The sequence below is a fragment of the Apodemus sylvaticus genome, chromosome 10 (assembly GCF_947179515.1).
Source record: "Apodemus sylvaticus chromosome 10, mApoSyl1.1, whole genome shotgun sequence".
Classification (NCBI taxonomy): domain Eukaryota; kingdom Metazoa; phylum Chordata; class Mammalia; order Rodentia; family Muridae; genus Apodemus; species Apodemus sylvaticus.
Window position 1 is genome coordinate 35,506,540 of NC_067481.1, and position 17,437 is coordinate 35,523,976.

A 17,437-nucleotide genomic window follows, 5' to 3' on the forward strand; every position below is an offset into this window, starting at 1 on the left:
TATAAACCTGCCTCAACTCCTCCAGCAGTAACCTGACTGGCCCCGGGCACCTGACCCCACATCCTGTTCCACGGTCTTCCCACAAACAGCTCCCAAGCCTTGACCAAGACTTTTCAGTTCTATCGCATAGTGTTATAGACCTACCCATGCCCCTGTTCGGATAGTGCAGTGTCCCAAGGTTCTCAGTGAGGTCCCAATTCAACATACCAGCTCACACTGGCATGGTCCCTTAGCGTTCTCTCGTCTTTCTGCCAGATATCATCCAACCAATCCTATTCAACCTGGTCCAAGGAGGTAAGTCTGGCATGCTTCTGAGTACGTCCCCAGTTCATGTCTCTACTGTGAGCATTGCCTCCACGCCCATTCATAAGGAAAAATCCTGTAGTGATATGGGTGCCATATGACCATGTCTACAAATCATAACTGGTTGGAGCAGCAGGAGGCAGACTCACGTGAGTCGATTAGATTCTTCCCCCAGGAACATATTTGATTTAAGGTCCAGGTACTGTTTGCTCTCTGGTTACTAGAAAGAGGGGGATATATTTGAGAACCAAGAAACTATGATGCCAAATTCACATTCACAAAAGCAGGGCCATCCAGCAGGCAGAGGCACCTGTTCTCCCAGGCACCTGAGAGGCAGGCTGTGCTCCCTGCTCTCAGTTCCTCAGTTCTCCCATGGCTTCCATAGCTCTGTTCCTTACACTCAGGGGAGTCTGAACCAAGGCAGATGGTCTTACCATTCCCCTACACAGATAAGAAAAGGGTTCCAGACATGACATTCGTAAATGAATGTCAATGCCAACAAGTCATTCTGCCATTGTTAACAGCCCTGCCATGTGACCATCTCTTCAATGCTATCTCCCACCTCCTTTCTGGGCCTGAGTAGCAGGTGTTCTCTTTCTGTCCAAGTAAAAACACAGTGACTAGGCAAGCAACTCAGCCAGAGGCACTTCCGTAGACCTACCACCGGTGATGGGAATATAGAAATCTGTCCCTTGGAAGCTGAAGATAACCCTTTGTCCCTCTCCCTTTCCATCTCCCCATGCTACCTGACCAGCTCTGGTCAGAGAAGCATGAATAGAAGTAACAGGACAGGTGTGGTGCCTGCCTCTAACCTTAGCTGCTTCAGAGACTGAAGGCGGAGGGTCAAGGGTTCCAGACCAGTCTTGGGCAAAGAGTGAGTTCCAGGTCAGGCTGGGATGCATGGCAAGGCTGTCTCAAAAACAAAGCAAAAGCCTGAGATATCTGAGCAGGTGAGAGTGCTGTAACACACACGCACATACAGATACAATGAGTAAATGTTTTTTAGAAATGGGGAGGAGAGGACAAAGTCTCACTGTGTAGTCCAGTCTGGCCTAAAACTCTCCATGTAGACTAAGCTAGCCTTGAACTTGCAGATATCCACCTGCCTCTGCCTACTAAATAAATGGTTCTTCCTCCCCCTTCTGCTCCTGCCACCACCTAGAAGGTCCCAGGTTCTAGACAGAGTTGTCACAAGTCAAGACTACTTCAGGCACATCAGATTCTCCATGAGCAAAATTCACTGCTAGATGTGGTGGCTCCCAGTGCATTTAATCCCAGCACTTGAGAGGCAGAAAGAAGGTGAGTTAGAAGCCAGCCTGATCTACTTAGCAATTTCCAGGAGAGGCAGGGTTACATAGACAGACACTATTTCAAAAAGCAACAACAATCCTACACCTCAACTGTGTCAAGCCACTGGACGTCAGAATTTGGTTATCCTTGAGATGCAGTCAGATGCATGAAGCAGCAGCCTAGACTCTCTGACACATTTCTCTGTTCCATGGGTGTTCCATGGGATGCTGGGTAACATTAATTGTATAACATACAACTGTCTGAAGAGTATTTGCCCACTAATATCAGGTATGGCGCTGGACATAGCCAAGAACACAGCAGTGAAACACACACACACACACACACACACACACTAACTACCCTGAAGAAGCCCCACATCTGATGACTCCCAGGGCCTGCTTGGGACTCAAAGAACCAGCTCTCAGGTGCAAAAGTAGAGCTCCCACCCAGCCCCTGGCTAAGCAAAGCCTCAGACAAGCTAGCCGCCCGCCCTGGGGGCAGAGAGTGTTCCAGTGAGGAACTCCAGGAGGGTAGCTGCCAAGCAGCAGTTCACACTGGGTTTTCACACCTTGGGCTCCACCTACTTCCTTCTGCCAGCCCAGGATGGACTGTGGTGGCCCCAGACAAGCACCTCCCTCCCTTGTCCCGCAGGCACAGGAGGGAAGGGGAAGCATCCGTGTGTGGGGGGGGAGGGGGCATCCTGGAGACCTCAGGAGGGCGGCAGGAAGTGGGAGCAGCAGGACACAGTTCATCTGTCTCCTCCCTCCTCTGTATATAAGCAGCCTCCTCTGGAATGGTCTCCTGACTTACTACCAAGTGGACAAATCCCCAACGTCTGAGTTTATCTCCCTGCGTCCCACTTAGCAAAGCACTGATCATCGCAATCAACACTCTGCCAGGTGTCTGGCTGTCGGTGCTTTTTGTTAGGCCAAAAGCAAGTTGAGAAGAAAGACTCTTAGGCAGGGTTGTCATATACAGTTACATGGGCTGTTCACAGCACAAAATGCCCAGCCGGAGGGACAGAGAGGGCTGGAATACAGCCCACCATCCGCTTACCAGGCTGAGGACCCTGAGGAAGGGGACCTTCTTCTAGCTGACCCAAAGGTGTACGTCAGGGCTTGGTGGTGGGAACCAGAGAATTAATTCATTGTATTGATATTCTGTTTACGTTTGACATTCATTATAATAAGAGTGTGAGTCAAGGGGCCAGGGGTGTGTTCCTATGTCATACTCAAAGCCCTAAACCAGCCCCGGTGGTACACCTCTTTAATACCAGTACTCAGGAGACAGGGAGGCAGGTGGATCTCTGTGAGTTAACTTAGAGAACGGCCTGGTCTATACAACAAGTTCTAGGACAGCCAGGGCTACATAGAGACCTAGTCTCAAAATAAACAAGCAAGCAAACCGAAACAAAATAAATGAATAAACAAACAAATAAAGCAAAAACTCAAGCAAGCAAAATTCCACCCAGAAAGTAGGTGTGTTACTTGAACAAATTCCACCTGCCAACTTCAGTTCCCATATACAAAAGGACAGCAGTCCCTGGCCACCGGTTGGTGTAAGAACTAAATTGAATTATATAAGTAAAAATGTCTGAACAGAGCAGGTCTTCTTCCAGATGGAAGTGGCCACTGCTGCTGGATTGGGGACAGGAAGGAAGCAGAGGCAAATGGGACACACGGAGGGGGAAAAAAAGCACTTTGGGAAATGTGTGACCAGCCGCCGGAGTCTGCAGACAGAACCACACTGCTAGTGTTCCTAAACCTCTGGGCTTTCTCACGGGATGCTCAGGTCTCCGCCTGGGCACCTTTGTCATTCCCTGGGGGGGAGTGGGGGTGCCTCTCTCAGCTCTGAGTCTGGGGTGAGGTCACAGGTCAGCATTCCACCAAGAGGTCACAGAGAGTGGCTCAGAACAGGATGTGCTCTTCAGCCTCCCACAGCCGATGACAGGCCAGGCAGGACAGTGGAAGGCTGGCAGCCGGAGTCTGAGAGAACAGCATGTCCCCACAGACAGCCCAGGGAATCCGGCACTAACGCAGAAGGGGTCTGCTGCCTCCATCGGCAGGGATGGGGGCTGTTCATGTCCCAGAAAGTCAAAACTATTTTTCCATTGTCTAGTTTTAAACATTTAGAATGATTTTTTTCTAGTATTGAGGATTGAGCCTTGGGCTTTGCTTACAGGCAAAGGTTATAGAATTCATGGTAGGATGATTTTTTTATACCAACATCTTCAACATAACTATCATTGTGATCTCACAATTGTGGGTTTAAAGGCATGCTCCACCACTGCCGGCTACTTTTTATCCATACTGAGCCGAGCTCCCTCACTGGCAGAAGCTTGCTAACAAGCCCTAGGGACCCTCTACTTCCCCAGGTCCGAGATTATAAATCCATGTCGCCATGCCTGGCTTGTTTTTGTTTCTGAGACAGGTTTCTACTATTTAGTATGAGTTGACCTGAAGTTCACAGAGTCTGTCTCGGCCTCCCAAATGCTGGGATCAGGAGTGTGCCATCACGCGGGGCTATTTTTTGTTCTTATCTCATGGTATTTCATTTTTTAAATTTTATATATGTGAGCGTTCTGCCCGTTATATGTGGCGGCTGTGGAAGTCAGAAGGCTCTGGATCCCCTAGATCTGGAGTTATGGATGGTTGAGAGCCAGCATGTGGATGCTGGGTCCTAAAGACAGGTCCTTTGTAAGAGTAACAAGTGTTCTTAACCGATGAACTAGCTCTCCAGCCTTGTTTTGTTTTTTGACCCCTGGCTGTTTGGTGTGTGGCTCCTAATAGGAGCCATCTTTCCAGGCCTGGTCATTCACTTCTAATGACACTCTATCCCTTTCTCTAAGGCCCAGGGTCTCAGAACCCCACCAGGAGATGGTACCACTAAGAGCAGTAACAGCAAGAAGTGAAGGGCCCTTCCAATGCCTCTGGAGGGCCTGCATCCTGGCCAGGGGTCGCCAAGGCCTAGACATCTGTCTAAGGGACAGACACAGCCGGTTTCTGGCTTCAATCAAGCACCATCACCAGAACTCTTTCTTTTCAAGGACAAAAACTAACAGGATGATTCATTCTATTATTAAATCAACTCTTAAGGAAAGAGAAGTCATCTGTGTTCCCAGCCCTCCATCCACTGGACACAAGCTCTTCCGTGGCTTGTCACCTACATGTCCTGACCATCATTCCTTTCCTGTCTCAAGAACCCACTGTTTCTGGCAGTTTACCACGGAAGCTGTGCTAACTCCAGTTTAAAGACAGGCTTCCAAATACAGAACCATCGGGGGAGGGAGATGGGTGGGTCTTAAACCTCTAGGGGTGCAACCCCTCTCGGCAGTGAGTAAAAAACTACTTGACAAGGGCCCTTCTCTGTCCCTGCACAATCTCCTCAGCCGATCCCAAACTTAGAAACAGCTGTTTCCTCAGAACTCAAAAACAGTTCTCCTACGCCGCTCAGCTCCTCCATCCTCCTAGTGCTAAACACTTAGGATCTGAACACTTAATCTGCCCCAGGTTCAGTTTATCCCTTCCTCAACTCTAGGAAGAGCCCCAGCACAGTTGCATGACAAAGCACCCCGGTGATGTATACAGACCCAGCAGGGGCTTTTTGAGTTCAAATCCCACCTTCTCAACTACCTAGGGAGATAACTTTAGATAAGTTAATTTAACCTTCAGTGACCTTCTGGAGCCCAGCAGGTAAAAGCTCTTACCCCTAAAGCCTGAAGGCAAGAGTTGGATCCCTGGATCAGACATTAAAAAAAAAAAAAAAGCCAGACAGAGGTAATCCTACATTCTGACTTCAAGATGGGCTAAAAATTGGCAAAAACAAAAGACCCTAGCTCAAAAGAAAGCAACAGAAGGCCACCAAGGGGAAAGGAGAAAAGCAACTCCTAACTAATTATCCTCTGACCTCCACATCCATGCCAAGGTTCATATGCAAGTGCACATGTATGTGTTCGCACACACATGCACACACACACAGAGTCTCTCTAAATAAATCTTGATAACAATACTATCTCCTCTAGTAAATAATAAAATAATAATAAGTACAGTAGGACTCCAACATGGGTAGAAAGCTTCCTGGTTTCCAGTAAGCATACAACAAATGTGGTTGTAGACCTGTGCCACAGGAGATGTTAATTCTACTTCTGTTTGACAATCATTTGCTGTTGTGGAAAAAACAATACACCAGAGCTGAACCTAGTGGCCAGGCCTGAAATCCAGCTAGCTACTCGGGAGCCCAAGGGCTGTGCACGCCAATCTGCACGCTCGGAACTCCGCTGCACTAATGTGCTCCTTCTTCCTGGCAGGGAGATCTGAGCGGTCTCATGCACCGCATGAAAAGCCAGTTTCCAGTCTCGAGGCCCCAGAAAGGAGTGGGCGTCTCGAGGGAGTGATGTGTGGCTTGCCAAACAAAATTAATTTCTGTTCTTTTTCATATTCTAGGAAAACTGCTCCCGAGAATCCTCAGGGAACGGATGCCACCCTCCAAAAGTGACAAGACAACTCAAGGCCAGGGCCCAAACTAGCTTCCACGATGTCTCAGACTCTCTCGGGAGGGTCCCCGGCTGTCAGCAATTCTGTAAAAGGTCAGCATAAATCACTTGGGAAACGTTTGTGTAGGCATGGTCTCTCACAAATGCACATCTGCCAAACCCATATATTTCTGAAAACATCTGCACTGTCTTCACCCTGGGTTCAGAGTAAGCTAACTACAGGGGCATTTCCCTGATGCTCAAAAGGCTGCCCTGCTGCTTCTGCTGTGGAATCTGCCCAGTCTGAGGTGAACTCAATGAACCTCCAAACTTCCCAGCAGAGGCAAAGAATCTGGTGAAACCTCTAAATGCTGGTCAACGGTGTGTGTGGAGAAAAAACGATCTAAACACAGGACACCCTCATGACCCAGGTCTCACCGGATCTAGCAAAGGGGTCCAGCCACGCCTTCCAGGTCCACTGTCAACACCTAGCAGAAGGCTTCTGTGCATACTCTGTCACAAGCTTCCCTTGTACTTCAAGACTGAGGTGGCTCAGCACGAGCTGAGGAGCTGTGGGTGTTAATGGTGACTGGGCAAGAGTCATTTTCTTCAGTGGTGTAGCCACTGGGAAGCTGCCTGTGCTCTGGCACACACACACACAGCTCATGCTAGCAATCCTGATTAAACTTTAAAATCCTGATTAAAGTCAGAGAGAGAGAGAGAAAAGGAAGGAAGGAAGGAAGGAAGGAAGGAAGGAAGGAAGGAAGGAAGGAAGGAAGGAAGGAAAGAAAGAAAGAAACAGATGGTGGCATATGCCTTTAATCCCAGCACTTGGGCAGCAGAGGCAGATAGGCCTCTGAGTTTGAGGCCAGCCTGGTCTACAGGACAAGTTCCAGGATAGTCAGGGCTACGCAGAGAAACCCTGTCTCAAGAAAAAGGTGAAAGATCAAATGCAGGATGTTATAACTAAGATGGACAAAAACATCTGTGTATGCCTCACCCAGAACCAGGCAGGAGGAAAACCTCTGACTTCCGAGGGTAATGATGGCCTGCCTCTATGAAAGCACCAGGCTGGCCCCCAAACTGTCTTGGAAAAATTGTCAGCTCAGGTCTCAGAGGATCCGCAGCATGCACAGGTCTGCAAGCCCTTCGACATGTGCTCGCCTTTTCTTATACAGAGAGTCAAATGCAAGAAAATCAGAGGCTAGTCACATTTGTTCATGACAGCAGTTCACCCTACAGCCCAGAATGGCTTCAGACTAATCAGCCTCCTGAGAATTAGGACTACAGGTATGCGTGTGTCACTGTGTTCCACGGAAGGGTTGGTCCCCTTCCTTTGTTTTTTGTTTTTTGTTTTTTGTTTTTTTTAAATTCAAAGCTTAGGGAGATGGAACAGAGGTTAGGAGCATGTACTGCTCTTTCAGAGGACTCACACAGTGGCTTATAAACAGCTCCTTCTCCAGCTCCAAGGGATTCGATCTTTTCTCCTCTAAGGACCCCTGCACACATATAGTACACATACATACACACATTTGTATGTGCAAACATACATACAAATAAAACAAATCTTTAAAAAGTTCTTTTAAAAAAAAGGATTTGTAGGGGCCAGAGAGATGGTTCATCAGTTAAAGAGCATTTTCTGCTCTTGCAGAGGACCCAAGATCGCTCCTACACAGCCGCTCACAACTGACTCCAGTTTGAGGGAATCTAATGTCCTCTTATGTCCAAGGGCATTAAGCAGATGGGGTACACATATATCCATTAGGCAAACAATCATACACATAAAATACATAATCTTTACAAAATGTGTGTGTGTGTATATCTCAGGTGTATGTGTGTGTGTGTGTGTGTGTGTGGTATGTCCAGTGTGTGTGTGTGATAGCATGCCACATGTGTGTCCTCGGAGGCTAGAGGAGTGAATCAGATTTGCCTGCAGCTACAGTTGCAGCTGCCATCTGACACAGGAGTTGGGAATTGGGTTCTCTGGAGAACTGTTCATTGCTGGGCCATCTCTGTAGACCAGAAGAGGCTAGTCTTAAGGATGCCCGCCAGAACAAGATGTAATTGACCTTTTACCATGCTGAGCTTGCTTTTTCCACCTGCTTGTGGGGAAGCTACCTCACCCAGGTCATTTGTGAGTAAGATTTCCCTCTGGCCTAAGCCTGTGGCTTTCTTGTCTTACAACGTGGGGTTCTGACCTGCACATATATCGTCATATGCCTGATTAACCCCCCACACCAATTGTGGGGGTTCCAGTCACTCATTGCTCCTTTCTGGCTGCATCTCAGATTCACCTCTTTCTCCTGCTCAGCCCAGGAGTCCTCTGACCACCCACCTCGTCACTTCTATACACAGACAACAGGGAAATCCCCTCCCCGTGGGCCTCTCCCTGACTCTCACAGCACTCAGCTCCTGGTGCAGCCTGGAACTGAAACCAATCTCAGACCCAAACCAAGTGAACTCATTTCCCGTGCCTGGTCACCCTACACAACCACATCTGTGGTTGTGCCTGGTCACCCTACACAACCACAAAGCATCTGTGCCTGAACAAAGCTCCTAATCCAGCTGTGGAGAAGGCAAAGCTCTAACTGCTGAGCCATCTCTCCAGCCCTGCTTAAATCAGTGTGTGTGTGTGTGTGTGTGTAGGTCAGAGGCATCTGACCTGTAGTTGTAGTTATAGGTGGCTATGCTGCCCCTAGCATGGATTACAGACTCCCACCACCATGCCTCCTTGATTGATTAAGCTCTGACAGTCCTGGAATTCACTACATAGACCAGGCTGGCCTCAAACTCACAGAAATCCATCCACTTGCCTCTGCCTTCCAAGAGCTGGGATTAAAGGCGTGCACCACTGTGCCTGTTTTCTTCTGGGACTTCTGCAGCTATCTTGTTAAGTGTGCTGAGATGGTCATAACACATGTTTTCCCTAAACGTTGAAGCCTTTTTATGTTTGAGGCGGGGGGTGGGGGAGGGGAAAAGCCGTAATAAGTGAGCATGCCTGCCCTTGATGATCTTTGGAAGAATTATGCATTTTGAGAAGGCTCTCCAGATGCGCTTTGTTAACCCTGCCCTCTCCCCTCAGTCTATCAGGATCCCTTTCTGCCAGTGGGAGCAATCATGAAGGGATTGTACCACAGGCCCAGCAAATACGTGGTCACAGAGAATTAACTTGGATTAGCTACTGTTTGCTCATTCCTTCTACAGGGTTTACTGAGGACCCCTGTCTCTCTGCAGAGCTCAGCGAGCTGACTAGAAAGTGAAGTCGATAACCCAGAAGCCTCAAGTGAAACTCTTTTGAATAGAAACTGACAAATGTCCAGTTACTTCCGGCTTCCTCGCCTCTCTCCCAAGGCTTGGACTCCACCCTGTGTGGCTGCAGGTCACTCCCAGAGAGCATGCCCGTCGCAGGGATGCAGGCAGGGCACGGGTTCCAGTTGCTGAGCACGTAGGCTTTATGTCTTGACTCTAAGTCCATGGACAGACTGCCCTCTGTCACGCAGCAGTCTTCAACGACTCCACAGCACAAGGAGAAGTTAAGCCAGATTTGAGCAATCTTCTACCTCAAAAATTCCAGTTTTCATCCCTCTATCACTGAGCAGACAAGGACCTCTAGGGACCTCCACTTCATCTTCCTGTCTGCAGATGAACTTCTTAAACCACAAAGATAAACGAATCTTGCTCCTATTTCTTAAGCCCTTCGGAGGCGGGGGTGGGGGGGGGTGGGGGGGGGGTGGGGGGGGAGGGGCGTTCCCCTCTGCTCCAATGAGTCACTTTTCTTGCTCATTACAGCTTATCTGGAGCATCCTCCCTCTACCTTCTTCAGGTTACCCCTCCCCCACAACTTGAATCACCTCTGGTCCTCTGTCTAGTGAATAGCTGTGTTCTTAGCCTCAAAGCTTGTAAGACGGCGGCTGTCTCTTCGGTGTGTTCGCTGAAGGCATTATGAGAAGTGACTGTTGTTTAGCTATTGAAGACCACAAAAACCAGCCTGGAGAAACAGCCCAGAAGCTACAAGCTCTGGCAGGTCTTCCATGATTAAGTTCCAGTACCCACATGGTTGCTAACAACCATCTATAACTCCAGTTCCAAGGACTAGAAGGCCCTCTTTTGGCATCCGCAGGTGGCAGGCACGAATGTGGTGCACCAACATACATGCAGGCAAAACATCCGTACACATAAATAAAAATAAGCATTAAAAAGAAAAGCCACAAAAAGCAGTCAGGTGAGGTGGCTAATGTCTATAAGCCCAACACATTAGGGCAGGAAAGAGGTAAAAGGAGTTTGAGGCCCAGCCTAGGCCACAGAGTAAGTTCCAGGACAGCCTAGTCTACAAAGTGAGACTATGCCTCAAAAATAAATAAATAAATAAATAAATAAATAAATAATATAATAAAATAAATTCAAGCTTGGCATAGTAGTTTACTTGTATAATCCCAACACTCTGGAGGCGGAGTTGGGAAGAGTGTCTTCAAGCCCAGTCTAGTAAGTAAGTCTATAGTAAGTCTACAGTAAGTTTCAGGTCAACCTGGGCTAAAATGAGATACTGTCTCAAAAATAACAACAAAAGGGCTAAAGAGATAGCTCAGTGGTTAAGAGCACCAACTGCTCTTCCAGAGGTCCTGGCTTCAATTCCCAGCAACCACATGGTGGCTTACAACCATCTGTAATGGGATCCAATGCCCTCTTCTGGTGTGTCTGAAGAGAGCAACAGTATACTCATAAATAAAATTTAAAAACAAAATAAATAAATAACAACCAAAAATAAGAAACAAAACAAAAACCACAAAGACAAAAAAACATATCCATGTATCTAGGAAGCTGACAACACTACAGGGCTCCTGCCTCACCTGGCAAAGATGTTACAGTATCAAAAACAAAACCAAAAAAAACACCTAACATGTCTCACATGCCACAGGTCAGCCACAGGGCTGTACTAGCATCTCAGAGCAGGAACATGCTGGGGCCAGATCCAGTGCCTGGAAGACAATTGCCGCTTACCCGAACTCCCCTCAAAAGTCCCCTCCCCCAACAAGCCTTGTCTGCTCCAGGAGCTCTTCTGGCCGGCAATTACCCCTTTCTTCAGTGTTTCACCTCGTTTTCATTTTTATGGGGGCTGGGCGTGGGTTCTTCTGGCTTCACATCAGCAGTTGGCCCCTGAGCTACACCCCTGGCCTCAAGTCTCATCTCCTCACAGCCTCACAGTCCTTGTCAGGCTGACTGAAACACTGGACTGTTTGTCCTGGACTGCAGGCCTCTTGAGGCCAGGGCTGCCTTGGTGAGCTTTGTGTCCTGGGTCAGGCCTGACTGGCTCGCCTGGCCAGCAGCTCTTAGCAGAACTTATTGAGCAGAACCTACCAGACCTAGTCCAGTGACTAGCCACCACATTGGCAGACCTTGAGTACAGCACAGTGACCTTACCCCCACCTTCCCCGCCTCTGCCACTCTGAGATACCTGGCCTCAGGCATGTTACTTAGCCTCTTGCTACCTCTCAGGTCTCTATTTCTTCACCTGAGAAATGAATGTCACCTCACAGGGTCTCATGAGAAAGCTAGTACTCCTAACCTCTGAGCCATCTTTCCAGCCCGAGAATTAAGAACACACAGCATGGGCTAAAGGGATGGCTCGGGAGTTAAAAGCAATTGTTGCTTTTGCAGAGGACCGAATTTCCGCTCATGACACCCACAAGATAGCTCACAAATATCCATAACTGTAGTTCCAGGGGCACAGTAGTGTTCATGAGCTAAAACACTCAGACACATAAAATGAAGGCTCATACACCCCATCAAGCAGAAGCAGGTGGATATCTGAGTTTGAGGCCAGCCTGGTCTACATAGCAAGTTCCAGACCACTGAAGGCTATAGAGCGAGACTGTCAAACAAACAAAAAGAGCACATCTGACCATGGGAAGGATTGGCTTCTTGGTGGAGTGAGATTCTGTTTTTACTCGTGTGTGTGTGTGTGTGTGTGTGTGTGTGTGTGTGTGTATGTGTGTGTACATATGTGTGTACGTGTGTGTGTGCAGACCTTTATCCACTATACCATATTCCCAGTCCCCATGCTTCTTCCTTCATAGAAAGGAAAATCTTTCTAGCCACTCCACTCCACTCCAAACTTGCCACGCCCTCACTAGGTGCCTTGTCCCTCGGGACCAACACTGACATTAAAAGAAAAGCCACTCAACCCTACCGAGTCATTTCGTGCTTCCTATCTCACTCTGACATTTCGGCAACCAATCGCCTCCACTTACTGTCCCCTCCCCTAACACCACATCTGTCCCAGCCTCTACAGTTTTGACCAAAGATTATTTCCTTAGCAGTAAGTATCGGAGCGCTTGAGCTCACGTGCAGAAATAACAGTAACTAGCAAAGGAACTCATTCTGTCTGGTGCAAATGTGAGACATCCTCCAACATCTTCTAAGAACGAGATGCAGAAGCACTTATAAAAGCTTCAGAGTCAGATCGAGAACCCCGCAGGGACGTCTAAGTAAGTACTGGGAACCCTGTAAGCCATGGTGCTAGGGGTGGAACTCAGCGGGAGAGCATGGGCAAAGCCCTGAACCCAACTTCCAGCACCACAAAACCAAACCATGAAGATTTCTTAGTAGAAATGGGCATAAAAATGGCTCGATTGCTTCCTGAAGAACAGGTTAGACATCCGTATCCAGCTAAGAACTCCTTGAAGACCCTGGACAGCCCCCCCAATAGAAAAGCAGTGCCATGTGTGTGTGTGTGTGTGTGTGTGTGTGTGTGTGTGTGTGTGTGTGTTTAAAGAAGGGGGTTATGTTCCCAAGCAATTCCTCCATCTATTGCTTATAAATGGATTTATGGTTTGCTTTGGTTTGGGGATTTGGGGTTTGGCTTGGTTTGGTTTTTCTTTTTCTTTCTTTCTTTCTTTCTTCTTCCTTTTTTATTTTTTTATTTTTTATTTTTTTTAAGACAGGGTTTCTCTGTATAGCCCTGGCTGCCCTGGAACTCACTCTGTAGACCAGGCTGGCCTAGAACTCAGAAATTCACCTGCCTCTGCCTACCAGAGTGCTGGGATTACAGGAGTGCGCCACCACTGCCTGGCTGGTTTTGGTTTTTCAAAACATGATTTCTCTGTGTAGCCCTGGCTGTCCTGAAACTTACTCTGTAGACCAGGCTGCCCTTGAACCTGAAGATACACCTGCTTCTGCCTCCTGAGCACTGGAATTAAAGACATGTGCTGCCACCACCTCCTAGCTATATTTATGAATGGTTTTGTTTTTATTTTTTAACTTTTTTGAGACAGGGTCTAACATAACCCAGGCAGGTCTCAAACTCTCTTTGTAGCCAAGGATGGCCTTGAACTTCTGGTCCCTTTGCCTTCGTGTCCCCAGGGCTTGGGTGACAAGCTTATGCCACTATACCCAGTTTATAGGATGCTGGGGGTTGAACCCCGGGTTTTGCGCATGCTAGGAAAGTACACTACCACTCTACCAACTGAGCTGCATCCAGCCCCGTGGCTTCTTTTGAAGATGAGAGCTTTAGCTGTTTTCTTGCATTGCTCTGGCACATTAGCAGTATTTCTGGGTGGCTGAAAGCAGAGAAGATTTGACAGCAGAGCAGCCAAAGCAATTCACATCTTGAGTCCACCCACCAATATCTGACAGCCAGAGAGAGAGCTTCAGCAGAAAGGTAAGTCCTGGCCACAAGAGAAGGTGAACCCTGTCACAAGAGCCTTGCATGCCACCAAGACATCTTCCAACTCCCATATCAGGGACTGCTAGACCACAGTTATTTTGGGTCCTTAGATCTAACTGTTACTTGTCATGATGCAGGAGGCAGCAAACCCCAGCTCCTCCTGCTCCAGCTTACCTTTCCTGGTCAGAGGTGAGCCCAAGGCTCTGAGAAATTCTCAGTTCTGTTGCTTAGTAACAGCGGGGTGACTTTAGGGAACTCTGAAGGAAAGAATGGATGGTTCTGCACACCAAGCCCCGTACTCACTAGCTAAAGAGAACTCCCCATGAGCTGGATGGCAGGGGGTGCGGTGGGTTGCAGGTTAGACCCATGGAGTCAGAACGGCTTATCACACTCAAACCAAAACTGCCATTGTTGCCTCATTTTCTGAGATGTGAGTTCCATTTCCAAGCCTTGTTTCTGCATTTACTGATTGTGACTGACTTTAAAGACAACATTAGCAGCATCATTAAAGGGACATTCGGGTGCTCTGGTCCATTAGAGGTCGTGGGAACCTAAGAAAGACTTCTCAGTGCTGAGGCAGATGAGTCTGGCACGGAAGCTCCTGGGTTCCCCCAGATCCCAAGCAGGTGTAGATGAGCAGACACCTGCACAGCAGCACAGCATCCAGAGCATTATGGGTAAGGATAGGAGAACCGCCATCTCTGGGACTGTACAGGGAATGAACCCCCAGTGGCTTGTCTGTCCTCCACGTATGTTCTGAAGTCTCAAGATATGGAAAGAACTGCAAATACCCAGATTGTTTTCTTGGGAAAAATCTGTTCCAAGGCTTCCTTCCACACTTACGAATGCTCTCCTCAAGGCCCCTCATGTTCCTAAGACAAACAGGGGCTCCTGAAAATGTCTCCTATACTTACCCGCACTTGTCCTTTTGTTTCCCTCAAATTCAATAGCCCCATGGTCCTAATACAGTTGCTGAGGGCCTCCCCACCAAACACACAGCAAACTCAGTCCTGGGAGAATGGCCACCTCAATTGCCCCTGTCCTCTAGCTAACTGGAGGGAGCTGGGAGCCGGGCCAGAGCTTCCAGGTCTCCATGGCCACAAGTTCAAAGTGGCATGAGAAAGAACCTCACAATATTTCTACTTTGGGCCCTCTGGGATTATGTACAAACTAGGCACAAAAGCGGAATCTGCTCCAAAAGACCTAAATTAGATCGAAAACTCTAGCACGGGGGTCTTAATTAGAACCCTAGTTCCAAGGGTTATCACCCCTCTGGCAGTGCACATGAATGGATCCAGCACTGTGCATGTTGGGGAGCGTGGTTAGGGTATAGCTTTCACCAGATCCCAAAGAGGCCCTTGGTCCATCTCTCAGACTTGGCCTTCTCCACCTCTCACCAGCCCTGAGCTACCCTAAGCACCCAGAGCCTCTGCTTTTCAAGACTTTACCCAGCTGTTTCCTTATCTCCTGCTCTGTCCAGCAGGAAAGCGTGGACGGGCGATTTCCAAACTAACCCTACTGGACGAACCTCTGGTGGCCCAAGTCAAAGGCACAAAGGTACCACCTTCCATTCAAACGGAGGTCCCGCTTCACATTTGATCCAGCAGGGGCCAAACTTCATAATGAGATGACAACTATAAGGAGGCTCCTAGTATCACACACTTCCTTCAAACAGCGAGTGAACTCCATCGCCTGTAAAGAACATCAGGGCTGGGAGGCCCAGAGCAACTCCAGAACCCCCTTCTCCCAGGCTAGGTGGCTCAGGGTGTTGCAAGGTGTATTTCCCAGGTTTCAGGCCACCTGAGGAACAGGTGAAGAGCAAGGCATATGGTCTTCTATCCAACATCACCTCTAGGATGTCTCATCACTATACTCCCAATTATCCCCCAGCCTCTATTCTTACAATAAGCAAATAAACAAATAAAGGAAATGTAAAATCTCTCTTCCTAAAACACCCTCTTCAGGAATTTAATAGCAGTATAAATTTCTTGAAGCTAAAACTTTTTATTAAGGAGAGAAAACGGACAAGCCCACGCTGGGGGGCAAAGCCACCAACCATTCAGGGAGAAAACCAAGAGTGCGGAAGGAATAAAGGCAAGCCCCGGCCCCCTGGAGCTCAGCGCCCCAGGCACTTAGAGTCCGAGGGGCGGGGGGGGGGGGGAGCAGGGGCGGGGACAGCGCATTCTGAACTTTCTCCAGCCGGGTCGCAGAGAGACGCAGCTCCCAGGGGACCGGGTGGGACCAGAAAAGGCTGAGCCGACCGGTGACCACGGCGGGAGCAGGAAACGATTCTCCCCTCCCCCTAAAAGGAGTTCAGCTCCTAGCCCAGGCCCCCGCCTCACCATCGCCATTCAGGCTGCGCCCCCAAGCCGGGGCGAAGCCGGGAGGGTGTCCACACAAAGCAGGGAACCAGGGAGCAGAGACCCCGGACGAGCAGGCTGCCCAAGGCCTCGAGTCCCTATCTCGCGGCGCCGGCTGGCCGCCGACCACCCCTCGGATCGCGGTCCCGGGCTCCGCACGCCCCCTGCACCCAGGACCGGGGACGAGGCGGGCATCCGCGGAGGGAGGGCGGCCGGGGACCTGCCGCAGGCTCCCGGGCAGCCGTGGCCACGGAGCGAGGACTCAAACTCGCGACGGCCCGGCCCTCGCGGCCGCGCCTCGGCGATGCTCCCGGGGAAGGTGGGGCCACCGGGCCGGGGTGGAGCGCGGCGCCCGCGAGCTCGCGCTGGGGGCGGCGAGAGCGAATCGGGGTCTTACCGAGCACCGCACGCGCGTCCGCTCCCGCGGGGCCGCTGGGGCCCGGCAGCGGGGGAGGGGCACGGTCCCACGGCGGCGGCGGCGGCGGCGGGCCCGGCTCGGTGGCGCGGCGGCGCGGCTGGGCGCCGGGAGGCGGAGAAAGCGAGGCGAGGCCGGCTTCCTAGCGGCGGGCGGCGAGAAATGCAGCTGTCCCTGCGAAGCTGCCGGCGGGGCCACAAGTGGGGCCGCGCGGGGAGGAGCGGGGCTGCGCGCGCGGCAGGGCGCAGGCTGCGACACCCCCAGACCCTCTCCCCAGGACGGGAAGCAGGAATAGCGATCGCGAGGCCAATGCGGTTGCAAGGGATAAGGGGCAAAGGGCATCTAAGGACATTGTGACAGCCTCCTCTGTGCATTCCCACACGGACCGCTCCTCTTGAGGACCGGTGATCTTCCCTTTATGGCCGGGTGCGGTGCGTTTGGGCTCTGCCGACTTGGGGAGCATCTTAAGAGGTTGTTAAAGCAAAGAGACCCGAGACATGGGAGGTTTGGGAAAGTGGGGGGACCTAAACGCAAGGCTGACCTGAGAGTTTGCAGACATATACCAGGAGCCCCAAGTGAGGGCCGCAGAAGGTGCACGATCCTCTGGGCCGTGGGACACCAGGAGTGTGGGGGAAGTGGCAGCTCTGTGGAGTTAGGATACAGGAAATAAAGTCTAATATCGAAGGCAGAGGATTGTGGAGTTGATGAGGGAAATCAAAGTCACAGCCGGTTCAACCCTCTAGTTACCACCCACTAACATCTTATCTCCACCCAACATTCGCCATTACTTCAAGGCTTCTGAGCCTCGATAGGGATTCCACAAACGGTTTAATAAACGGTCGATCAACTTTGGCTAATTTTCTAAGTGGTTTGGTTTTGTGCACTAATTTGGAGATGAGAAGAGGGAACAGAGAGGGATGATTACCAAGACCTCC

General features: G+C 49.9%; 1 protein-coding gene across 3 annotated transcripts in view; it reads right to left on the reverse strand.

Annotated features, from left to right (window-relative positions):
* Nucleotides 1-17,147, reverse strand: part of Cuedc1 (CUE domain containing 1) — a 92,838-nt gene extending 75,691 nt beyond the window's left edge. The window contains exon 1 of one of the 3 annotated variants that reach the window (XM_052196195.1): nucleotides 17,044-17,147. The gene's annotated coding sequence lies outside the window, so the exon portion shown is untranslated. Of the gene's footprint in view, nucleotides 1-16,069; nucleotides 16,133-16,484; nucleotides 16,740-17,043 lie in introns of those variants that run through there. The other 2 variants (XM_052196194.1, XM_052196196.1) reach the window with 2 other exon arrangements.
* Between the last annotated feature and the right edge of the window lie 290 nt (nucleotides 17,148-17,437).